We start from the raw sequence: 11,048 nt of genomic DNA on the forward strand, positions 1-11,048 counted from the left end.
GGACTAATACAATATTTGTCCTTTTGTGACTGACTTATTTCACTCAGCATAATGTCCTCCAAGTTCATCCACGTTATGCGGTGTTTCACTTGCAAGCTTTTAAGATCCCAGTGGTTACTCACCAAAGTAGGACTTAAGACAATGTTTTTGTATAGTGTGTTATTCCAATTGAGCTTAATGTCCCCTGCAACCAGGGTCCCAAGCCTGCAGGTCCAACTACTCCCTCTGGGTAGCTGGCTGTGGCCAAGAAGCCACCACAACCTTGTCCCTTGTCAGCTCTACTGTACACCAGATATTCTTACAACATACACAAATACACATGTAGAAATACTGTCTGCTGACTCTATCCATGGTGATGGGCATACTCCCCCTGCTTAGACATACCTGATCATTCAGCCTGTCCATCCATCTATCTACCCGTAGATCAACACTTGCCATCACTGACAAAGCAGTACTGCACATGCAAGTTCATCTCTGTTGTCTGTACCTCCTGCGTACCTTAAGTGAAAAACAAGGCTAATGTGAAATGAATTGGTTTAGCTCACAAGGCTACAGTTACAATCAAAAATAGAGATTAATGTGAAATGATGGTGCACAGTTACAAGGTTGCGCTAATACTGGGTAGCCTGTTACAATAATGCCTCATTAGTCTCTGGCTGAGTGGGAAGGAAAGGCCACAAAGCTTCTCTGCCCACCACCCCACAAGCCTATCCCAGCAACCAGTGGGTGCTGGCTATGCACTGGGACGTGTGATGGTGGTAGGAATGGAGGTCTGAGATGTGCCTGGGTTGTCATAGTGACCTGGGAGATAGGCACAGCTTCATGTTTGACTGATGTGGCTTCACATTTTATCTTTTGAGATCCAGGTGTCCGATCTCTCTGTCTCTAGTCATTGGATCATCTTGGTTTATATTATCCACGTCCTTCCCATCCTCTTTCTTCTCTCACCTTAAAGGTTTTTCATTTTCAGCTTATTGATTTAGTTCTTCCCTGTGGTGGGATCATAATGGAAAAAGGGATTTGAAATAGCTACAAGCCTTAGGGGGACTGGAGGAACCTATGGGGCTGAATGCCTAGGTTCTTTCCCTTCATTTTAGAATAACTTTTCTGTGGTATTCTTGATGCCTCGTGGGCTACAGGTAGGGGTAAGAAGGCAGCTCTCAGCTCCAGGCTGGAGAATCAGTGGGTCCAGTCTGAAGGGTAGAAAGTACTGGGGCAGGGTTGGAAGTCTGAGTCATGGTTTAGGCTTCCAGCCCCTACCTCTCTCTTTCTCAGAGGCTAAGGGAAAGAAAAAAGTTGACTTTCCACTCCTCTCTTTGTCTTGTCCAATTTAACTTACGTTATTTATCAAAAAGACAGGTTATTTGGAAAACCAGATGGACCCAGGCAAAAATCATCTGGGTTTTCCAAACATGAAAAATTAGGTTCTCGGGCCAAGAAGGAAGGCATGTGTGTGTGTGTGTGTGTGTGCGCATATGTGTATGTGTGTACATTTGTGTGTGTGTGGTTAGGAGGGGTGAGTAGGGTTGAGAAGGCTTTATGTTTCTATAATCAAAACCAGACATTACTCCATGAGATACAACCCCCCTCTTTTACCTTCAAGTTCTTTATGATTGGAATACAAATGAGCAAACTAAAATCTTCGCACCGATGGCTGGGAGTGCTGGAAGTTTTAATTGGCCAAGGATAAGAACATGTCAGAGCCTTAGTAGAACAGCAGCTGACAGCTATCTCTATCTGTAGCCCCCTCCTCTTCCACAAAGGTGGGGGGTGGTTAGCAAGAGATGCCAGGTACCAAGAGATTTCTGAAGCAGAGATCTCCACTTCTTCCCTTCATTGTTATTGTCTCAGAATAATTGCAGCAGATAGGGAAGTTAGACATTAGAGAAGATCTTTCTCTCTCCTAACTTTCTGATGATCAAATGGCCAAAGAACACTAGGGATGAAGGGCTGTCTTCTGTAAAGATTAGAGCCAAAAAAATCCTATGGAGTGGTTTTACTCTATGACTCATGGGGTTGCCAGTGTTGGAACTGGTGGCAAGGGTTTCGTTTTCAGTTTATCCATAAAATATCCGAGGAAGGAGCTAGCCCAGCTTCCTCCTGGTAACAGTTGCTCCCTTTATAGCTCCAACTAAACCAAACAAAAACTAAACTCAATGCCAATTCGACTCATAGCGACCCCTCCTTGGATTTCCGAGGTGGTGTCTCTATGGAAGTAGATTGCCCAATCTTCCTTCTGAGGAGTGGCTGGTGGGTTTGAACCACCATCCTTCTGGTTAGCAGTCAAATGCCTTAGGTGCTACACCACCAGAGCTCCTATTTCCAAAAGCTACAACTAGGAATCATTATTGCCTGTGGTTCTGTTTCCTCTGAGCAGCAACATTACAGGAAGGAATGGCAGCAGGTGGCTCCGGAGGCATAACTCTTGGCTGCCACAGAGGAAATGTTCTGGCTGCAAATGGGGAGAACCAACCCTTTGCAAATACATGTGCACACACACCAAAAGGAGCCAAAACTCTTTCTGGCCTGAAGGGTCCTTGCAACAGCAGTAGCATTTGTCCCATTGTTAGTGTCATTTTCTAAACTGTCATTGGACTGTGAAAGTCACTTAATAACCTAATCTCATCTGAATAATATGCATAATACTAGTTTCACAGTTGTGAAGATTAAATAAAAAACATTCGTAAAACTTTTGCCTCAAGGCCTGGCATATAGTAAATCTCAGTGAATGTTTGCTGAGTGAACTAATCCATGGTTCCATGCAGCAGGGCTCCCCTGACCATTTGCAGGAGTGAGTGTATAACAGCCTCAGGAACTGAGGTTTGAGGGCTCTTGCAGTGAACTTGTAGTCAGAAGCCTGCATGATCTAACCCTGCCATTCATTTAGCACATGTTTAATGCAGGCAAAGGAGGCCATCGATGAGATGGATTCACATAGTGTCCACAACAATGGACACAAACAAACCAACGATCATGGAGATAGCGCAGAACTGGGCAACGTTTTATTGTGTTGAACATGGATCACTATGAATCAGAGCTAACTCAGCAGCAACTAATAATACATGGTGTGTGGAGTGGAGACTGACGTACCATCCTGTCCCCTTTGGAAGGACTTATTGGCCCAGCTGCTTAGAGTGCTATCTGCCTGTTGACAGCCTTCAGCAGTCAGACCCCACATGGGCTGCCTTGACTGCAGAGAGCACCTTGCCCATACTCATGCCCCTTTCCAGCACAGCTCACATCCAAAGGCTTGTTGTTAGGTGCCATCGAGTTGGTTTTAACTCATAGCGACCCTGTGTTCAACAGAACAAAACACTGCCTGGTCCTGTGCCATCCTCACAATGGTTGCTGTGTTTGAGCCCATTGTTGCAGCCTCTGTGTCAGTCCATCTCACTGAGGCTCTTCCCCTTTCTCACTGACCTACTTTACCAAGCGTCATGTCCTTCTCTAGGGACTGGTCCCTCCTGAAAATGGATCCAAAGTACATGAGCATTCTGGCTGTACTTCTTCCAAGACAGATTTGTTTGTTCTTCTGGCAGTCCAAGGTATATTCAGTATTCTTTGCCAACATCATAATTCAGAGGCATCGATTCTTCTTCAGTCTTCCTTATTCATTGTCCAGCTTTTGCACGCACATGCGGTGATTGGAAATATCATGGCTTCGGTCAGGCGCACTTTAGTCCTCAAGGTGACATCTTTGCTTTTTAACATTTTAAAGAGATCCTTTGCAGCAGATTTGCCCAATGCAGTTTCTTGACTGCTGCTTCCATGGTGTTATGTATCTAAGAAAACAAAATCATTGACAACATCAATCATTTCCCCATTTATCATGATGCTGCTTAATGGTCCAACTGTGGGGATTTTTTGTCTTCTTTGTTGAGGTGTAATCCATACAGAAGATTGTAGTCTTTGATCCTCTTTACTTTCAGCAAGCAAGATTGTGTCATCTGCATATCGCTAGTTGTTCCTGAGTCTTCCTCTAATCCTGATGCTGTGTTCTGCTTCCAAAGACTTCCAAAGCTGGACTTCCATAGTCCAGCTTCCAAAGACTGCAGGAGTATAAAGGCCTGGCCATCCCAGCTCAGTATAGGACAAGTCTGAAAGACCATTTTAGCTACTGAGGTTGGCTGAAGCTGCCATTGGCCTATCTTGCAGCTCAGCTGCTGCTTCCTCTGCCCACTCCTGCTTCCTTTCCCCTCTCTCTACACATTGATGTTAAGGAGTGATGTTAAGGTCATTCCTTATGTTGGTTACCAGGGTTGGGAGGGGAGGGGAAGGAGCACAGCTAGATAGGTAGAGACAAGTATTGATTTGGGTGAAGGGAAAGGCAATATACCAAAAGTAAGTGACGAACATAGTAACCCTAAGGAAAAGGAAGACACAGAGAGGTGCACAAGAGGTACAGACAACAAAGATAAACCCTTTTACATATACAATACTGTGTTATCAGTGACAACCAACATTAATCTACAGGTAAATAGATAGGTAGACAGGCTGAATGATCAGGGAAAAGGGAATATACCCATGACCATATGTAAGGTTGGCAGACAGTATTTCTACATACATATTTGTATGTGCTGTAAGAATGTCCATGTAACTAGAACTAACAGAGGGCAAAGTTTTGATAACTTCTTAGGCACGGTCAACCACCCTGATGGAGCAAGTTGTTGGACTTGTGAGCGCAGGACCATGGTTACAGAGGACATCAAGCTCGGCTGGCATAACATACTACTCAAAAACATTGTTCTGCATTCTACTTTGGTGAGTAGCAATCGGGGTCTTAAAAGCTTGCAAGCAGTCATTTAGATGCAACAATGTCTCTCCTCATCTGGAGGGAAGAAGAATGAAGAAAACCAAAGACATATGAAAACAATTAGTCCAGGGGACTAATGGCCCATGCGACCAGAACTAGATGGTGCCCAGCTACCACTGTCAGCCACCTGGAAAGAGATCAGTGCAGGAGATCCTGGATAGAATAGGAGAACAGTGTGGAACAAAAGTCAAAATCATAAAAAAAAAAAAAGGACCAGGTTTACTGGTCTGATAGAGCCTGGTGAGACCCCTGAAATTTTGGCCCCTACTTACCTTTCAGGAGCTCTGGTAGCATAATGCCTAAGGCACTTGACTGCTAACCAGAAGGCTGGCGGTTCAAACCCACCAGCCACTCCTCGGAAGGAAGGTTGGGCAATCCTACTTCTGTAGTGATACTGCCTTGGAAACCCAAGGAGGGATCACTGTGAGTCGGGGCTGACTCAACGGCATACAACAACAACAACAACAACTTACCTTTCAGGCCTGGAATTGAACTCACTCCCATGGCTTCCAGCCAAACAATAGACAGACGTACGGGGTAAACATTTACACCAGGTTAGATACACTTCTTAGAATGATCAATCATGGAAGAACAGAACGGCAGTATTTGCACAGGGAGATAGCTCAGAGAACAAGAATGCATAGGAAAGAAGGACACAGCGAAGAGGTAACGTCAGGGAAGAAGTGGGAAGAGAGCTGTTACGTTGTAGGGAATTGCAGTCAATGTCATGAAATAAACTGTGTATGAACCACTGTATGGAAAATGAATTTGCTCTGTAAACTTTCACCCAGATCACAATAAAAATGTAAAAAAGGGGGGGGGGAGAACACTCCTTAATAAAGATCCTGCACACAGAACTGTCAGAGTCTACTTCGGGGGGAATCCAACCTGCTATTCGTAGTGGCGAAGGCTTCAGGACCTCGAAAGGAAGGTTGGGTAATCTACTTCCATAGTGACACCGCCTCGGAAACCCAAGGAGGGGACGGCACATAATAACAGCAAAGCTTCAGGACAGGAAGGATAGAGTCTTCTTACTCCCTAGCAGTTTGTTCCCAGCACTGGACGTTCTGATGCTATACTTATGGCCACCAGAGGGCAGCAGCAGCATAGCAACCTGCTTCCTGATGCGCAGGAGAGGGCTTGAGACTTCTATCCCTGGGCCTCCTCTCTCCCTCCCACCACCACTATTAGACAAGACCACTTCTCTTAGTGTTTTCACTTTCCTACCTAAGAGAAACTTTAAAGAACTGTCTAGGTATTAGTTTTGTCAGTCTCCTTCACCCCACCCTCAGCAGTGAAGACCAATCATTGTTCCTACGGTAACCCCTTCCCCAGTCCTCAGCTGGGCAACCTTCTTGTCCAGCACCTCCCACTTCTGATGTTTACCACCCACAATAGATTTGTTTTCTGTGTGACAAGGTAATTATGAGCTTGGGGCCAGGAGGCCCAGAGGCCAGTTGGATGGCCACTTCATTCTGGCTCTCCCAGTTCTGCTAACATTATTGATTTTTAGTTTTATTTATTATGATGATTTTGTGTGTGTGTGATCTAGCCCTGGTGACATGAGGTATGGAGGCGAGCGGGCAAGAGCAAATCTATTCTTGTCACATTAGCTTCTTGAAACCAGCCGCCCACCCACCCAGCATTGTTTTTTTGTTTTTTTTTTATCAACTGGTTTTAGGATCTTTGCTTTGTTGTTTTTATTTTACTCCCTAATCCTAATCCCCAAAGTTCACCCGAAGATTCTTTGAAAATTAGAGCCAGATATGGCTAGAGACAGGGGAGAGGAGTGGGGACAGCAAGAACAGTACTTTATACTAGCAGCCATTAGCTCATCCAGCAAGGCTTTATTGCATTCCCACTACCTTTTGGTTATTTCAGGGCTAAGCTCCCCAACTCCCTGCTTCTTTCTCCTGCACATGCTGAGACAGGCCCTGCTATGTGCTGTTTTTTTTTTTCTTTCTTTTTTTTCTTGGTGAAAATATACAAAACAAAACATGTCAGTTCAACAATTTCTACAAATATAATTGAGTGACATGATTACATCCTTTAAGTTGTGTATCCATTCTTGCTGTCCTTTACCAAATTAATGACCATTAATATAAACTCAAAACCTTCCCCTTTCCCCCTCCCTCCCGCACCCCGTAGCCACTAATAATCTTTGGTTTCTGTCTATTTGCTTGTTTTAGTAAATGAAACCACACAGTATCTTTCCATTTGCCCTTTTCTTTTGCTCAGCATGATGTTGTCAAGGTCCATCCATGTAGTGGCATGTGTCAGGACTTCATTTGTCTTTAGGGCTGAGTAATATTCCATTGTATGTGTAAACCACGTTTTGTTTATCCATTCATCTGTTTCCACTTGGCTTTTTTTTTTTTTTTTTTTTTATGTGTATCAGTCAGTTTCTTTGCCTGTGGAAATGGGTGTGAGACCAGGAAACTTTCAGAGAGAATGAGATCGAGATCGGGTGCAACCAGTTCGAAGAGTGATGCCTACCTGAGCCTCAGCTACTAAAGACTCCCCATAATGGACTCTACTTCCTCATAGAGAAGAGGAATGGCAAGCTTGAGGCAATAAATTACAAGTAGGAGGGGGCACTCTGAACCGTGGTGATTGCCGTGGCAATCAGCTGAGGCTGAGGGCGATTTGTGGGGCCACGTTCACCCAGCCTGTCTTCTCTGTGTGTGCCAAGAGAATGAATAAATCATTGTTCAGGGGCGGGATGCAGCTGCCGGGCTCCTCCCTCGGCACATGCCCGGACTCCATCTCCTCCATTGAGGGCTGGTGGAGCAGAGCGGTTTATACACCCAGCTCCCCAAATCCTATTGAGGCCTCCCCCTCCGCACGAGCCACCGGCTCCAAGCCCATTCAGCCTGGCCCTTTGTGCTGGAGGTTAAGTGGTTACATGTGGGGGGCACCCAGAAAGGCCCTGTCAGGCCCTGAAAGGCTGTGCTGATACCGTGCCTCCTACTGATGAATGGGATGTGTGGAGGAGAGGTGGGCAGCCCGAGAGAGGGGTAGAGGAGAGGGCAGAGGGATTATGGAGCCCACAGAGGCAGCTGCTAGGAAGGGGGTGGAACCAGCACCCCCTCCTCACTCCTCCTTCAGCTCAGCCCACTCCTGTGTTTTAGACTTTAGGGTGCCCAACAGCTTCAGGACCTTGGATTTGGTCTTCCTGGTCTCCAGGTGGAAGACAGCATTTAACACTTGGCTACACTGGGCAGAAGTCTACCTGAGCTTTCATTCTTCTAGCAGCTTCAAAACACCTCTCAGTTTCTCCTTTTTCCCTCCAAAGAGTAGAATTCATCTCCTAGGTTCATGTGGTAGAATTCATCTCCTAGGTTCATGTGGTGCAGTGGATTTGAAACTGTGTCCCACTGAGCTTTAAAAGCTTCCTTGGAGCTCCCTCAGAAGCCATTTAGGGTAGAGGAGCTCAAGGGAGGAGAAAAGATCTCAAACTGGGTATATTGCAAAGATTTTGTTTGGAGGAAAAAAAAAAAGATTCCAGGGCTTAAAAAAAAAGGCTTTAAAACATCTAATTTGATGTACCTCCCCCTCATTTTACAGTTGAGAAAATACAGGAGGTGGGGCAATGGACATCTCTTACCTAAAACGATCACATTTCTTAATAGACTGAAGCAGCACTTTACTTTTAAGAGGCAGTGGAGAAGTGGATGAACAAAACAACTAGGTCACCAGCTTCCTAGGCCTTTGCTGAGAGGAGCTGATTCTGGGGAATGATTTTCTTCTAATCTGCTGTGAGGGCTCTCTGGTGTGTCAGAGGTCCTCTGGGACTGCCTGGTCATTGGAGCCCAAGTAACAATGTTCACAGCTATAAGGTATTTAATAATCTTCAAGGCGTGAGCACACACTGTCTCACATTACCCTCACCACAACACAGGGATGATAACATCAGTATGATTATTACCATGTTTATTTAACTCATAAAGTTGAAATGACTTGCCTAAGTTCCCAGAGCCTTGTAGGAAGTTTGGTAGGTGAGATGAGTGCAGGAAAAGAGAAGAAACCAGGTAGCAATAATATGGTCTGTACTCCAGGACTAGATGCCTATTATGCTCTGTGGAATTTGGGGAGCTTCCGTGGTTATCTCCTTGCTGCCCACAGGATGAATGAAGCCCAAGCTGCTTGGAGTGGTGGTCAGGACTTTCCACAACCCGGCCAACTTTATCCTCCACTCTAGTCTTTCATCTCCATTTGCTCCCAAGCTCCAGGCACACTGGCTACTCATTGTTTCCTGCACACATTCTAATATGCAGTCTGCCTTCTCTGACTTTCTCTTGGTGAGCTTCTATTCTTTCAAGACCTGGCTCAATAGACAGGCCTACAAGGTGAATATTTACACTAGGTTGTACACTCCTTAGAACAATCAATCATGGGAGATCAGAAGGGCAGTATTTGCATGGGGAGATAGCTCAGAGGGCAGGAATGTAAAGGAAAAAGGACACAGGGAAAAGGTAACCACAGGGAGGAACTGAGAAGAGAGTTGTTACATTATGGGGATTACAATCAGTGTCATGAAACAAAATGTGTATGAACTGTTGAATGGAAAGTGAATATGCTCTGTAAACTTTCACCCAAATCACAAAAAGAAACCAAAAGACCTGGCTGAAGAATCACATCCATGATGCCTTTCCTTGCCTTTTTTTGTGCTTATCACATTTGCCTTCAAGTTTGGTTGCAGGACCCATCATATTGTATAGCCCAATGTTTTCTGTGTCTATTTCCCTTTCTACATTGAGAGCTCCCCAAGGCCATGACCAGGCCCAGTACTTAGTACAAAATAAGCTGTCTGTAATTGTGTGCTGAATGTGAACAAGTGGATGGAAAGGGGTAAGGTCTGTGAGGCTGAATCACTTTGATCCTACCCGTCCCTTTCTTCCTGGGAGTATTAACATTGAGAAATTATCCATTGTATGCCTGTCCTATTTCCTGTCATCTTCTCTTGCCTGACATCCCTGGCCCCTGAGGCTCCTCACTGCTAACCTCTCTTGGTTCTGACATCTGTCTGCTTGCCAAGACACCTACCCACCACCCACTGCTGGATCTACATGATGAACTGGCTTGCTTGCATTGACTATTGCTGATGATTTCTGTGTCCCTGCCAATTCAGTCCCTGGCATATGTGTGGGTAGATGGACATCTGAGGTGATAGATTTCCTGGCATCCTGACGGGGGAAGCCTCTGGTGAATAAATGTCAGACACCTAACATCCGTTTTTCTGTGGCATGCAGACATGAGTGCTCCTACCTTCCTAAGGTTTTTTGTTCTCCTGGCTGCCTGTTCTCTGGGAGCAGCTAGGACCACTGTCCAAACACTTACCACCTGAACTGTGCAGTGCTAGAGCATCCCACACAACATTGCCCCTGATTAAGTAAAGAGAGACCACAGGCTAAAGCCTTTGCAATTCATTTGTCTTATCTGGTATTATGTTATTTAAAAGCAACTAGCTTTATAGAACAATAGAATGATTAATTGATGACTCAGCTATGGTGACAGCTAGGAGACAGTATCTTATAAAGTTGGGGTGCTGCTTGGCAGAGTACAATATAAGCTTTAACTCAGCAATCAAATATATGATACTTTTGTAGCCACAATACATACCAAGAGGTATCAGTGGGGGTGGCACGTTACACCCACTAATAACTAATGACTCTCTCTCAAAGAGTTTGCTTCCTGTCTCTGAGATTTTAGGTTCTGCTCACTGGGAAGTCTCGCATCTAAGGAGGAATCTTTCCAGCAGGGAACACAGAAATGATACCACTGCATCTCAGACACCTCAGGCGCCTACTAGACAAGTAGAAGAAAAAGGAATCCCAGTATAGGCTGGGCAGATTGTGGCCATCAAGGAGAAATGGAGTTGCTGCTACTGAATGAGGGCTGAAATGTACAGGAGTAGAACTCAAGGGACTCCTGGGCCTCCACCTTGTGCTATTACATTCATCAGAATTCTCTTGTTGCCAATGACAGAAATCCCATTCAGGTTAACCACGGTGAAAGAAGGAGTTTACTGGAAGGCATACAAAACTATAAGGAAGTTGGCAGGCCTCAGGAAACAGGAACTGGAATGTCACCAAGACTTTTTCTCTTTCATCTCTGCTTCTGTTTATCAGTATCGTTTTCTCCTACTACACACTGACTTCTTCCACTTGGCAGGGAACACGACTGCTGCACCCTTAGGGTCACATCTTTGCTTTAATTTCATTTCAAAATGTCC

This window comes from Orycteropus afer, unplaced genomic scaffold (assembly GCF_000298275.1).
Source record: "Orycteropus afer afer isolate SDZICR_OR568_19922 unplaced genomic scaffold, OryAfe1.0 scaffold00192, whole genome shotgun sequence".
Classification (NCBI taxonomy): domain Eukaryota; kingdom Metazoa; phylum Chordata; class Mammalia; order Tubulidentata; family Orycteropodidae; genus Orycteropus; species Orycteropus afer.